The sequence below is a fragment of the Phaenicophaeus curvirostris genome, chromosome 11, assembly GCF_032191515.1.
Source record: "Phaenicophaeus curvirostris isolate KB17595 chromosome 11, BPBGC_Pcur_1.0, whole genome shotgun sequence".
Classification (NCBI taxonomy): Eukaryota; Metazoa; Chordata; class Aves; order Cuculiformes; family Cuculidae; genus Phaenicophaeus; species Phaenicophaeus curvirostris.
In genome coordinates, this window is record NC_091402.1 from 13,863,340 (window position 1) to 13,879,050 (window position 15,711).

The window sequence follows — 15,711 nt, forward strand, 5'->3', positions numbered from 1 at the left end:
TTGCGGCTTGTATTGGAAAAACCAAGTGATAAATAATGATGACAGAGCCTGTTGTGGGGGGAACAAAGTCATAGACTGAGCCCCACTCCCCACTGATACTAGCCTACACCGAGACACACAGGACTGGAACCAGGTTCCTGTGTTACAACCACCAACCTCCCACCACAAGAGCAGCAGCTGGGAAAGAACAAAAATCAAATCTGGCTCATGCTGTGCTGAAAGACTGTCTCTGTGCAGATTGGTGCATGGCCATCTCTATCCCACAGAGGAGTGGCAGTGAGTGTCCTGTGTCTGCAGCCCCACAAGCGTTCAGTCCTTTGATGAACACCAGCATCCACTACTGCAAACCACAGCCTGTGCTCAGGTACTGACCTCTGCAGAGAGTCGTCAAACTGATTGAAGAAAGGGATGTGCAATAAGTTGTTGCTTGTTTTTTTTTCACATTGGGAACATAAGTCAAAAGTTTGAGAATTTTTCATTTTATACTACGCACCTCAAAAACATAACTGAAGTAATTTTTTGAGTGTAGTTGTCTGAGGTATAAAATCTATTTGGCAGTTCTGTGTACTAACATCACCTCCTTATTTGATACGTGTTCAACATAGCCAGGCTCTGGACCAATATGTATTTTGCTGAGGCAGTCTTATAGCAGCATTTGCTAGCTGTAAACAGTATGAAGGCATCTTTGTCTTCATCCTCAGCAAATATAAGATGCTGGAGGAAAAAGAAAAAAAAAAATTACCAGGTAGTTTGAAAATGCATAGTTGATGTGATTGTCTTTTAAGTTTTTTAATCCCAAGGGAAAAAATATTAAAAGATCAGTCAAGATTCATTAGCAATTTCCATGCTTCATTTAAGATTGTCCACATGGAGATTTGATTTACAGGCTAAATCACTGTGATTTTCCCTAACTGCAGAGCCCCCAGTCTCAGCAAAAGCTTGTTTGAAGGTCTGTCACTAAGCAACCAAAATTCAGTGCAGTTGAGCACACATTTGCTTGTCATCACCCATTACAGCCCTTTGCATAAGCGGGATTAATCTCAGCACATGGTTTTAGCAAGAAAGCAGGCAACTTCAGAGGAAGTCACTCAACTCCTCCCATGCAGGGGCAGTGCTGCAGTGCCAGTGTCAGCACCAGGACCGCTATCGTTCTGTGACCATTGTTTCACTTTCCATAGGAGGCAGAAAATGCCTTGTCATCTTTCTGAATGTTTCAGCAACAGGTAAAAAAAGATAATTTACCTCTCTTCTGCTTGAAATGCTATGGATTTTGGAGGGGACAAAGTAGGAAAGCATTCACATGCTGGAAGGAAACATGAAGGCAAGATTGCTTGTTGACTTGGAACACAATTGTTTAATGTCATGGCAATGAGCCAAGTTCCTTCTTCTAAGGGGGTGATTTGTTCTTTATTCTCACCTTGCCTTCCTCTGGCCTTTGCTCTTACTCCCTATTGTCCTTGGCCCTCACAAGCTGTGTCATTCCTGTACCTGCAGCAGGTACCGGCACCACTGCCATCCGTGTCAGGCCCTGGGTTCACCAGCTCCAGGAGGGCTGCGGAGGGCTCCACACCAGGATGACTGACAGCAAAGCCTGGGTGAAAGAGGGGTTCAACAAGCGTGACCTCTAGAGACAAACCCAAAGCACAATTACAAATTGCAACTGGTTTGCAAGGAAGACAGGTCCCCAGGAGCTCTGCAAGTAGCATGTGTGGTATCTGACACAACACGTAACACTTCAGATAATGAAACCTTTTCCAGTGCTTCTGCAGTGGTGAGAGAGCCCATCCTAGATGTGTCACCCAACAGGACGCTCCGTGCTGATCCTACAGGGCAAAACACCATCTGAGCTACCCCGTGCTGCCCAGGGGGAAACTGCACTCACACATTGGCTCAGCCTAACACCCTGGGGCATGCAGGCTTGGGAACCACCCATTTGCCTGAACATCTTAGTCCACAAATACATTAATCCAGAATCAGGCTCTGTTTTCAGCAGACCTCTGTGGCATTGAAATTTGGAAGCATGAGAATGGAGAAAGAACAGAGATGGAACAGTGGTCATCATGGGGCAATGCATAGCTGGGGAAGCTGCTGAGCCAAAACCCCTGGCCTTTGGCTTAACAAAAGTCAGTGATACAGCAAAAACACCCACAGTAACCCTTTCCTTCTGGGCCAACAAAATATTAACCAGGCCATCTCCTGTCAGTCTGATACTGGCAGCAGAGACCACAGAAGGGCAGCAGCATTTCAGGCTGGCGGCCCAGATCAAACAAAGGGGAAGATAGACAGCTAGAAAGCAGCACAAAGCCACAGCAGAGAACAAAGGCAAGTCCCAGGTTGCCTGCTTTTTCGTCTCATCATCCACTGCTTTGAAATATTGGATATGCGAGAAGAAAATGGATCTGAAAATGATCTTCCAGGGGAATTTGTCCAGGCATATTTTTCCAGCTCAGTGCTCTTTTATCAAAATCAGTTGCCAAACTAAGTTATTGTGGTGGTGAGCAATCTCCTTGCTGATTTCAAACTCACTCAGAAAACAGTCTGATGTGAATCAGTTCTCTCTTTCATCTGGAATAAAGTCACCGCTATATCTCGTGTCCTGCTTTGCCTCCGAGTTCATTCCATGCTGCAGAACCCTGTCCTCCAGTGTGATGGGGCAAAACCCAGTGCCAACAGCACAGCCCTGCACTGGCAGGAGACATCAGCTGTAAAACCTCCTGCATTTAGTAGAAACATTTAATTTACACTCTCTTTGCAGCACTCACCCAGAAAACTCTTGGTGTTTCACTCTACTGTGGATCACATCACTTTTCCCAGTTCCTAGGGTTGCACCCTCTGTCCCCTCCTGGCTGGGCACTGGTCTGTGTCAAGCCACTGCAGCTCAGACCAGGCAGCACCAGCAGCACTGCCAGCCCCATGCCAGGGTACAGCTGCCGAGGGGATCACAGCAGCACCATCACCTGCACATGGTCCCCCCTTCCTGGCAAGCTCCACGCCCTTTAGGCAACCTGACCAGAGAAGAGAGGATTCTCCTGTTCAAAACCAGAATTTCACAGTGTCACCTTCCAGTACGTCGCAGCAAGCAAATCAGCACCTATAGCCCTCAGCAGTCAACCAGGACACTATAGTCCATCCAGAGCCTGAGCTGACAACAGGCACTACGAGGGTGAGCAGGGTGGCTGCTCCAGAAAGCAAGGCTTTGCCATTAGTCCCATACCCTGGAGAGCTGCCAGAGCTGCCCATACCTGGCTTGTTGGAGAAGAGGAGGCTGAGGGGAGACCTCATTGCTCTCTACAACTACCTGAAAGGAGGTTGTAGAGAGGAGGGAGCTGGGCTCTTCTCCCAAGGGACAGGGGACAGGACAAGAGGGAATGGCCTCAAGCTCCGCCAGGGGAGGTTTAGGCTGGACATTAGGAAAAAATTCTTCACAGAAAGGGTCATTGGGCACTGGAACAGGCTGCCCAGGGAGGTGGTTGAGTCACCTTCCCTGGAGGTGTTTAAGGCACGGGTGGATGAGGTGCTGAGGGATATGGTTTAGTGTTTGATAGGAACGGTTGGACTCGACGATCCGGTGGGTCTCTTCCAACCTGGTTATTCTGTGATTCTGTGATTCTGTTGGGGGAAGGAGGGGGAGCAGGAGACTCTGGGCATCCATAGCTCACTGGATCCTCATGCTTTCTCAGAAAAAAAAATGCACACATAAGCCATCACAAATCAAATCCATTCTGGATGCAGACAGGCTGGGCAAGGAAGCTGTAGATCAGTCTGTTGTCTCATTCAGAACAGCAGTAGCAGCAAGGGGATAATGAATCTCAGCAAAGGAGCTAAGGAGAAAGTGATGTGTTCTGTGACAGAGGGGATAATGAAGGAGCCTCTCTGGTCTCAGCCGCACTGCTGTGGTTCCCGGTCCATAAAACATTTTCTTAACACCCTGCTTGTGGAGGATGACAGAACAAAAAGGCACTTTTGCAAACAGGGCTTCTACAGAATACTGGGGCTTTTAAAAGGACCATCCTCAAAGTCAGATGTAAACTCTGCTTCAGCAGAGCAGCTCAAACTCCAGTGCTCAAGTCCACTCTGCCAACATTTAAGCACACCTGCAGAAAGTATAATTGAAAGACTGAAATTATTACAGTTTAGGGAATCACTTGCTTCCCTTTTACTGCCTGCATATCTACACATCCAGCCTGGTTTCTTAAGGGACAGAGGCACATGCAGCACATTCCCTGGTGCTGCAATCAGCCTTTTTTTTGCTCTCTGTTCTCTTCTAGCAAGGCTGGCACATGTTGCCCATCTGTTTCTCACTGCCCAAGCAGGTAGAAGCTGGGATAGGAAGCCCCAGCAATGTTCGGGTGCCTCCTTGGGGGGCAAAACCACCAGATCCAACTTTTCCCAAGGGAAAACGGAGAGCAGGGGCCGGGACAGAGGAGGATGCTCTGGGGCAGCGCCTCACTAGATGGTGCTGTCGGTCCGGGAAGGACTCGCACTCTCTGGAAGACGGGATCACCCTCTGTCCTCCGCTGATGTGTTTGTTATGATAGACTAGATAAACTTTCTATGCTTTCTCCGGAAAGATTTGTTTTCCTACAGTGTATTCTCGATGCCATGAAATCATAATGGAAAAAGTAACTAAGAGCCTAAATCTGCCCCATGCTTCGAAGAATGATATTGAAACGCTTTTTCTTCTAAAGTCTTGCAGTGGTTGCCCTCTGCAGAGGGTCAGCCTTGCTCAGGGACACAGTGGCAGCAAGCGACCAACAGAGGATGCAAAACCCTCCTGACCTCTGGAGTCAGTCAGGACCTTGGGTCTTCATGTCTATTTTGAAAAATAAGATGCAAAATTTGAAAGCCTGGCTTCTTTCTGAACAGAAACAAGCCCTCTACAATCCAGGAAAACAAAAAAAAAAATCATCAAATATTTAGGGTTTTCACTTTGTGTTATTTGTTATGTGAAGTACAAAGCACTGTACTTAAGTGGAAAACCATTTCCAAATCGAAGTTTGAAATTTTTTGATGGTGTCCAAATCCCCCATGTCCAGCTCCAATGGTCTCTAATACTATATCAATCCAAAATAAAATTCCAGTTAAATAATTCCAGTTTCATAAAATATTTAAAGGCAGCATATCTACTAGCAGTATCTATATTTTAATCAAACCTCTTCGAGGCACATATATTCGCTCTTCAAGGCCCAGAGAGTGGTGGGAAATGGTGCAAAATCCAGCTGGAGGCCAGTGACAAGTGGGGTTCCCCAGGGCTCAGTGCTGGGTCCAGCCCTGTTCAATGTCTTTATCAATGACCTGGATGAAGGCATCGAGTGCACCCTTAGCAAGTTTGCAGACGACACTAAACTGGGTGGAAGTGTGGATCTGCTGGAGGTTAGGGAGGCTCTGCAAAGGGATCTGAACAGGCTGGACCGCTGGGCAGAGTCCAATGGCAGGAGGTTTAACAAGGCCAAATGCCGGGTCCTGCACTTGGGGCACAACAACCCTGTGCAGTGCTACAGACTAGGAGAAGTCTGTCTAGAAAGCTGCCTGGAGGAGAGGGACCTGGGGGTGTTGGTTGACAGCGACTGAACATGAGCCAGCAGGGGCCCAGGTGGCCAAGAAGGCCAATGGCATCTTGGCTTGGATCAGAAACGGCGTGACCAGCAGGGCCAGGGAGGTTATTCTCCCTCTGGACTCGGCACTGGTGAGACCGCTCCTCGAATCCTGTGTTCGGTTCTGGCCCCTCACCACAAGAAGGATGTTGAGGCTCTGGAGAGAGTCCAGAGAAGAACAACAAAGCTGGTGAGGGGGCTGGAGAACAGGCCTTACGAGGAGTGACTGAGAGAGCTGGGGGTGTTTAGCCTGGAGAAGAGGAGGCTGAGGGGAGACCTCATTGCTCTCTACAACTACCTGAAAGGAGGTTGTAGAGAGGAGGGTGCTGGCCTCTTCTCCCAAGTGATGGGGGACAAGACAAGAGGGAATGGCCTCGAGCTCCACCAGGGGAGGTTTAGGCTGGACATTAGGAAAAAATTCTTCACGGAAAGGGTCATTGGGCAGTGGCAGAGGCTGCCCAGGGAGGTGGTTGAGTCACCTTCCCTGGAGGTGTTTAAGGCACGGGTGGACAAGGTGCTAAGGGTCATGGTTTAGTGTTTGATAGGAATGGTTGTACTTGATCTGGTGGGTCTCTTCCAACCTGGTTATTCTATGATTCTATTCTTCAGTCAACTTTATGAAATATTCCTTTCACCTGCTTTAAAGAATCTATACCAAAGCATTTTAAATACAAAGCCTATTTCATGAGAGTTCTACACAGGAGAAAATTTAAACTCAGTCCTTGCTCCACACACACACATAAAGATACTTTCTAGAGCTCCTGCACCATTGCGCTTAAACCTTTCAAAATAGTCAGAAGTCCTGTTTTTCCCCTCCTTCTCCATTTTCTACACCAAGTAGAAAATGCCCAATCGTTAGTTGTAGAAGGGATATAACACTGTGGTTGGCCTCAGTTCATTTGTAATATATCATAGTTCGCTAATAACATATTAAAGAAAGAAGAGCTGTAGCCACGTCCACAGAACAGTCACAAGGAGGGTGAAATATGCTCCAAACACTGGGGATTGATGGTGTTGAGGATGCTCAAGGTCTTCCCTGGAAGGTGGCAGTGATACACCCATCTCTGAAAGGTGCAAACCATTGTCACCTCTACCACTTCTGATAAAGATTTGGTAGCTCAGCAGCTCTGGAAACCATGCCAATGATGTAGATTGATAAAAAAAAAAAGCAGCATTTGGCCCTCAGTCCCTCCAATATTTGTTTTTACTATAAAAGGAGAATTGGACTGTAGATGACACATGGGTTAGCTGATCTAGTTACACAAGTAACTGGGAAAACAGAGTGCTATATGCTTTCAAATGCCCTTTTCTGCTTTTTGACAGTTCAAATTCTTTTTAAACGTCACCTCAGGCTACACGAGTTGTTCTGTCTCCAGACCTGTAGCTATGCTATTTTAAGCACTAATAAGCACAGTGTCGCTGCCAGGCACTGCTCATCTCGGAGCATCTCCATCCAACAACCGCCTTGAAGAGCTTGTCAGTAAACCCAGCTCTTTGGTCTTCAGCATATTCAAAAACTTTGTTTTTCCCAAAGGAACAAAGCCTTATTTGTGAGCACTTAGGTTTGCAAAGGTTTGACCTGGGCTCAAAGGCCCAGGTTAGCATCTTTTTCCTCCCTCTCTCCCAGATTTCCTAGGGTAGACACTTTGCCATCATAAGTTTCTGCTTCCTAATGACAGCCTGGAGGCAGGCAGTGCTGGAGAGCAGATTCCAGCTCTGCATCCAGCAGGTGTTAGGCTCAAAGCCTCGAGGGGTTACAGTTATTTTCATTTTACAAAGACTACCAAACAATAAAAAAATTACAGCCTCAAAAGCAATAAACAGTAAAAGAATGATGGCTGAGAATTTAATCTAAAGCAGCACAGAGCAATCTGGCAGCTTTGTCTCGGCTCCAGTTACTTTATGAATTAGAGATCAGAGCCAAACTGCAAAATGTGTAATGTGGATTCTCAAACTAGAAACCTGAAGCTGCCCAGAGCTGCAGTTGTTTGAGACTACCTCTAACTGCAGGGGGAGTAACAAATAGCCTTGTAATAAAAGAACTAAGAGGGTGGGTTGGAAGCACATGAAATGGAGAACTCGGGGAGCGAAGGAGATTCACCCTCAGCCCTGGCCCTGGCCCAGAGCTCTCCTCAAGCTACAGCAGCCCTTGGAAATATGAAATGTCTCCAAGGCACATCTGAGCAGTCCAGGTCTGTTAAGATTGCACTTTAAAAAAACCTCACCCAGTCCCTTAAGGGATACCAACATCTCCTGCTCCTCCTCTGCTTGCAAGTGTATTTACCACAAAAAGGAAGGACTTTCTGCCCGTGCAAGACCCTCCTGAGATTTAATATTTGTTGTTAGACTTGCCTTTCTACTTGCATGTCAACGCAGCCTCAGCAGCCACTCTCATTTTTCCCTTGTTCACAACAGGAGCTGCATCTGTTGTCAAAGAAAAATAACTTCAGTGTATAGTGAGAAAGCCTCAGAGGCACAATTTCACATTTATGTTGTGTAACTGCATTTCACCTCACTCAGCGTAGCAAGAAGGCTCTGATTCAGCTGTACAAGTGTGCCATACACCTCCATCACCATTCAGCCACACAAGCTAAACCCACGACAGGTAGTATTGTCATCACCCTACATCCTCACCACTGGATACATTTCCCCTAATGCCCAGGTCTTCCCTAGAACATTTAAGCCCATTGTGTTCTGCCCTGCTCATAACAGGCATGCAGACAAACTGATCCCTTTTTCCATGCATCAGTTGTCAAAGCACATGCACAGTATCACTGGGGGAAAAAAATGAGCTCAAAAAGTCAAAATGGGATTTTTTTGATTGGTCTGCTTAGGTAGGAGGAGGGCATTTGCAACCAAGAATATGGCAAAACAGACATGAGCACCCAAAATATTCACATATTTGTCCCAGAAAAAAAACTGATGGAAAATGTTGCCCTTCTGCTTGTAACCACTGTGTCCTGAGGATGAATAATTCCAGCTTTTTCCAAGAAAGGGCTCCAAATCAACAATAACAGCAGGGTTTCAGGCTGCTTCTTATCATGAAGGGACAGAGCTGGTTGATCTTGCCATTTAGTCCTGTGGACAATTCAAGAAGAGCAGGTCAGTCCTGGACTTCAGAGCTGTGCACCCCCACTGCTGAGGATTGAGCAGCTGAATCCCAGTTCACTAAATTGACCTTTGTTAGAAAAGAAACCCACTTGTCCTTCCTCTCTACAAGGAGTCATAACATCATCTCCCTGCAGCAGAGGCAAGCTAAGGCACAGGAGCCCCAGCTCAGAGGTTCAGACTGCCTTTCCAGCTCTCCACCAGCTGCATCACAACCCTTCAGAGGCTCCAGCATGATTTGCTTGTTTTCTTCAGGGATGTGCAACTCTCCCCTTTGCCCTCTCCATATCTAAGTAGTCCAGCTCAAATGATGGAAGATATCAGTCTTTAAAGTAATAAAGCTTTATCACCAAATTCTTTCTCTTATTTTAAAAACAAGGGAAAAAATAATATTTATTCAATCACACGGCTATTAAAATATCTATTTTTCTGGACTCTGGCACTGCTTTCCCAAAAGACAGCATTTTCTTCATGAAATACCAGCAAGTCTTGGGCATGACTTGAGAGCACCAGAAATAGTGTGGGGAAGGAGAAAAGCAGTATCGCTTTCTTCCACATATGGATACCAGTTCCAATGAGGGACATACACACACTCAAATATCCCTTTTGATTCAGACGTAGCTGGGATCTTGTTAGACCATCTTTTACTTTTTCTTCCATCTATACCATTGCCAATTCATCTTCTTGTACTTTATTTTTGCCCATCTTTTGCCTCAGTTTCAGCATGACTCAATCACAGTTTCTCCTTCTGCCTCCACAAGCACCCCCAGCCACTCCTTCCTCACCAGTCTATTCATTGAACCCTTTGTCACCTCAAAGATGGTCAGTCCTGTCATAGCTCAGGCAGCATCTTGGTAGCAATTTCCACCTGTCCTACTGTGGACAGGAGGGCTATATTACTGTGGTGGGCTAACTGCAGTGCCAGCATACACCTGTACAGTTTTCCAATATGTATGTTTGTGCTACTTTCCATAATGTCCTTCATATTTAAAATCAATGTATAAAGCCATTTTGCAATGCCTGGAAAGCCACACAGGTCCAGGTCTGAATCTGATAGTCTAGAAGCCTCTTTCCTACTGGTAAATTCCCATAGCCCAGCTGCCTCAAGGTAGTTAAGCTGACTCTTCATTCTAAGGTGTGCACCAAGGACTGCATCACTCTGCAGCCACAGACTTGCTTTTGCACTGCTGAAGGCAATGACAGAGCTCTTATTTGTCCCAGAAAGGCAGAATTCTTCCAAGAAAGATGGAATTGGTGCAGATTGTCCAACTGCATCTAAGCAACTCCCATGCTATGGTTTGAACAAGGGCATGCTATAACAACCATTCATTATTTATGTTGTATAGTCAAGGAAGTCTACGGATATTGGTTAATTTAGGGCTATTTATGACAGCAGAACCAGTCAGCCAACACCCACAGAAGTACAAATAGCCCAGTGTTAACTCTTGGAAAACTCCAGCATAAAACTGAACAGGACCATATATCAACAGTATGGGCCAAAACTCAGCTGGGTTTACTAACTGCAAGTGGCCTTTAACCATGGCAGATATACCAGAACCTCACAGGATTTGGCTCTTTCATACTTAAAGGCAAAGAAAAAAAAATAATAGTTTTTCCAGCCTTCATCATCTTGTCTTGCAGCTAAAATGGTTTGGGTTTTTTGTTTGGTTTTTGGTTTTTTTTTCAATAGAGCACAGCTTGCTGTATCAAGCAGTTATCCATCTCAGAGACCTAAAGAAACTATCCTAGACTCTGAAGCAAAATTAAAGCTTAGAGACAGGAAAATAATTCATAGAAGCTCTAGTAGCTACAAACCCATCAGATACCTAACCATGGTCAGCAGCCACAGTTTAGACAAGGATTCCTGTATCAGGCTTGGATACACCAAAGACTCTGCCCCTCCCCAATCCCACCAAGACATGAGCCTGTGCATGGGGGTCTCTCCAGAAAGCTGTGCCCAGCCAAGCATCTTGCGTAAAACCAATGGGACAAGGGCAAAATGCCCTGCTCTGCACTGTCAACATACCAGAATGGTCAAAGCTCCAGCTGCAGCCTCCCCTCCAAACCACCTGAGTGACTCAGAGACACACAGCTCTACAAGTTTTGCTCTAGGGATGTGGACAGTCCAAGCTAAAATGCCAGAAATGCCATTTGTAAGATAAAGGCAATGGAACAAAATAGAGTATTTCTTCTTTTTATCCTGAGCATAGTAGTCAAAATCTACACATTTAAGAAATGTTTATCATAAAAGGAATTTCCCTTTTTCACTTAAAAATCTGATATGCATCTTCCACTTTTCAGCTCTTAGACACTGGTGAAACTACCTTGTTCCTCTAACATGTTACAAACAGTCTTAGGTGCCCTGTTTACATTAAAACATCAAAAATTAGGTGCTAGGTACTGGCTATGCTCCAGTGGACATGAGAGCATCAACGTTCCTACAGAGTTACAATGCTTCCTCCAAAGATTAGATTTATATCTACATCCAAGTTAAATAAATCATGTACCATGCTCCCCAAAACAGCTCACTTATCACACAGTGTGAATAATGAAATGTCATAATATTTGTCCAAGATGCATGGTTTATTTTGCTTTCAATAAAGAAGGTCTAGCAGGAGAAAAAAAAAAAAATGGAGGTAAAGCTTCCTCTTGGTGTGGGGTGGTATCTGTTAGTGGAAAGAGATTTTTTATTGATGGAGGAAGGCAACTCCAGCTTCCCTGGGGCAGCATCCAGCCTGGCTCTGTAAGGCTCCATCTTCTGCTCAGCAGATCTGGGCTCAGTGCTGCTCTCCAGGTGACACTGCAAAAATTAAAGCCAGGCAAAGCCTCAGAACAGGCAGCTCCCAGCACCCTGTGCTCAGACCAGTCAAGAAGTCCAAGACACAAATCGGCTGGAACCAGCAACCACACTTCAGGGGCAGCCCTGGGAATTACCTGCAGTGACACATTCTGGAGCCCAAGACCCATTTTCCAAGCTCTGTGAACACATCTCTGGCTGCACAGGTTAAGATATCACTCTGGTTTTACAGAACTGGGCCACAAATTTATATATATACACTTTATCTGAGCAGACAGTATTTTTTCAGTCGCCCATTGCCACATGTAATGCTATAGATGAAACATTCACCCAGAAGAGGGGGAGACGGGAAACTCTTTTCATGTTACTATATTTGCTTGCCAGTTTCTTTAGTGCTGTTTTTTTGCAGCTGTCAACATACTAAGCTGGGATATGAGGTGTTCCTAAGCTTGTCATCTTTTCTTCTGGCTTAAAGTAACACCACGTCCGCTTTAGGGCTTACCCTACCTGCAGGGACCCCCAGAACCCTGACATACAGCCTACTAGTGTTATAGAAACACTGTCTGGCTGTTGACCTTAGTTTTAAAGTTGCTATTTTGGGGGAAAATTGTCAGCAGTTGCACTGGAGCCTGAGTCTGCCTCAGTATTTAGCTTTTAGACAGCCACTGCCAGGCAGAAGAGTACCACAATAGGTCAGAACAGAACAGGGAAGAGCAGCTGAAGCCTTTCACGTGCAAAGCTCCCCGTGCTAGAAATAGGCATCTATATTCTGCACTGGCTTATCAAGAGACTAATTCCCCTTCCAGGGCTTGAAAGGATTTTATTTGCAGGCATTAGGAGCCTCCTAGATGTGCTACAGCCAAGCAATATCAACCAACACTGCAAAAATCCCTCAGCACATCTTTGCCATGACATCATCCAAAAAGCAGCATCTTTTCTTATTTATGAGAGGTAACAGGCATTGCTTTCCACACTTCAGCTTTGGCTGCCTCGCACAACGGCTTCATGTAGTGTTTTACCCAGAAAAAGCCCAACTTATCCTAGTTCCTTTTAAAGAAGGACAGGGTTTCTGAGCCCCAGTCTTTAAACCACATCACCTCGCTGCTGTACTGGAGTAGACAATGAGAGAACATCAATATCCTTTAACCTCAAAGAGGGTAAAACACTTTCTCCTCTTCCTCTCAAAAATGTTCCGGTGTCAGAAGATGCCAATCTGGAGGAGGAAAGTGGAGTCCTGAAACCATCAGTAAGACATTCCTATTAACAGCAACATGTTTTCTGCACCCAGGGGCAGGCTATGAGGAGACATGCTCCAGTTCTCTTCTCTTAGCCTCTTCCATCAAGGCCAGGCTAGTCAATGTGGTCCTTCTGCTGCAGCATGGCACGTGCTTGTAAAAGATCAGAGCCGAAAGTTTATTTACAGTCTGTCCTTACAGCACAACAAGGGCTCCTCTACACTGCAGCAGCTCAGGGCTGCAGAATGAGAAAGGACCCTGGGGCCACCCAGGACAAGAGCCAGCCACCTCAGCCAGCCTCCACTGTCACATCCAGGCTGACAAACCAAGCAGCATTGACCCAACTCTATGTACACAACAGCTGAACACTCTTCCCACTGCAATGGGTAGAGCTGGAAACCTGAATTTGGCTTGGCCTTGCCACCCCCAAGTGCTGCTTTACAGCAACAGTCAGCCAGTTCCTGCCAAAACAGCTGCCCTGGGGCTGTCATGGAAGGATTTGTTTATTTTTACAACTGCAGCTCTGGTTGAGGTCTGCATAATTTTAGCAATAGGTGCTGAGCAGCAAAGCTAAACAATACAGAGAATCCAGGCAGCAAAATTATCCATTCCTAAAAATACAGCGATAAATAGTAGGGTATCATACACTGTCATCTGCTCCCAGATTTGCCTCTGTTGCTGCAACCCCCTGGGAGCAGCAGTAGATGCACCAACCTAGATGCCTGTGGGATTGCTGGGCAACAGAAAGGTGCCAGTGGAGAACAGTGCTGGCCCCTGTCCCCCAAGGACAGGCTGAGGACAGGAGAACAGAACAACATAAGTTATTTTACCCAAACCCACCCTGCCATCCCTGCAGCTCCCAGGGCTCAGAGTGCTCCCGCTCTGCCCAAGTAGAGTGGCTCCTGTGCAAGAGCCGTGCCCAGCTGGCCCTCAAACCCACCCGTGTCCCAGCAGATTTGCAAACTGCAAATCCTGCTGCTTGGCATTGCCACAGGGATGTTTGTTCCAAGAAGGGGGCTTTGGAACTCAGGTTGAGCCCATCTGAGCTCTAAGCCCAGGCTAGGATAGCAGCTAGCCCCACTCAATGTGTTTACCAAGGGGGCCCTGCCCGGAGTCCAGGACAAACGTCAGATGCCCCCTGGCCACAGCATTATTAAAGCAACTCAGTGTGAGTAGGTTTCTGCCCTCTACACAGGCATGCCTCTCCACCTCTTAGGGCATACACCTATAAGATTCATTATATTCCTACCTTAAAGTTGTATTGCTAAGCCCCTGTTTGGAGTCATTTTCTTGCCAGCAAGACAGTTTTAACTGTCTGGTTTCCTACTGCATTCACTGTAGCTTGATGCAAAACACTCCTTTGATCCATGGCTGCAACCTTCTGTACACTAGCAGTGCCTTCCCTCATTACCTGGCTTCTGATCTTGCAGCTCATAGCAATGTTTTGCTTTGTTGAAAGGGAAAACACTACTCTACTGCTACACGGATTTTGATTAAAGAAATAACTAATCGTACCAGGACAAATAATAGCCATAGGCAAGTTTGGACTCTAGTTCTAACCATCAGCACACCAACTAGATAAATCTGATTATCAGACTACCCAATTGGTTATGTCACAAGTGATAAATCAAGAAAAAAACTCTCACTTGATAAGGAAAAGCCAAACAAGGCTATTTTAAAATGAAAATCCAAAGGAATTTAAAGCACTGGTGTGAGAGAAAAGAGCTGAGACTAAGAGGAGATGTAAACACAAGCTGAAAGGGGGGCACTCCAAAACTGTCATCCCATGCCCTCAGTGGAGGAGGAACAACATCCCATGAGTTACTTGAAGCTGTCTTTTCTTGGAACAGGCATGGCACCATCCAGCAGCAGTGCTGCAAAGAGCCTGGCTCTGCAAGGGCTGGTGAGACCCTTTTGGGGGAGACTCTCCACAAAGCCCTGCTCAGCCTCAGTGACACTGCTCGTCTACCAGCCAGGGCTTGCAGTGCCGTGCTGGGAGACTGTGTCCCCAGGAAAGGCAGGGCAAAGCTGGGCAGCGCTTGGGCTTCCCCACAGCACAGCAGGCAGCCCTCGACAGCGTGCAAAGTCATTGCAGAAAGGTGACTGCTCTGCTGGAACATCACAGCTATTCCAGCACCTAACACATTTTCCCCCCTCTAATCTGATACAGGACACAGTCATTTGTTCAACATTTTAAACATAGCTTAGCCCACAGCCATAAGAATGTGATTAAGAGGAATCTAGGCAACAGCTAGCAGTTACTTACAGGCTCAATTAGTGCCTGACAAGCTGCATAACAGGAAATGCAGTTGTAGATGTTTCGTATGATAACCATTACACTGGTATCATTAAACACAGCATTAAAAGCAGAAACTCTTCAGTACCCAGAGCATCTTAATATAATATCATCTCCTCAGGTCTCCCATCAACCTCCTACACATCCCTGCTGGAGGGCACTCTCCTCCCTCAGCCACCAGGTACTGCTGCCTCATGCCAGCAACAGCCCAGACAGTGGCTCTGATGCACCCTCAGCATCTGGGAATCCTGCAGATTCAGGGCAAATATGTCCAAAAAAAAAAAAAAAAAGCTTACAACAACTCAAATATAAAAGGAGGAATTGTTGATAGTAGACCACAGAATGAAACGCAGTTTTACATCTTTTGTCACAGCTGAGGTCTATCTCCCAACCCTACAGCGAGGGGCTCCACTACAAACAAAAAAGGATTTCCACAAGGACAGTCCAGCTTCCCCTCTATGCAACCCTAAACTTGTCCCATCCTGCTCATGCCTGAAGAAGTGGCAGCACCTGCCCTAAAAGCACTCCCTATCCAGCCCGGCAGAACATGCACAGCCCACTGGGAAGCAGAGCATGCATCCGACTGGGAAGAAGGTCTCTAGCTTCTATTCCAGCATTTTCAGTGGACACAAGAATGCAAAAAGATTAGGCGGTTGTGTATCCATACGGGCATGAATTTGA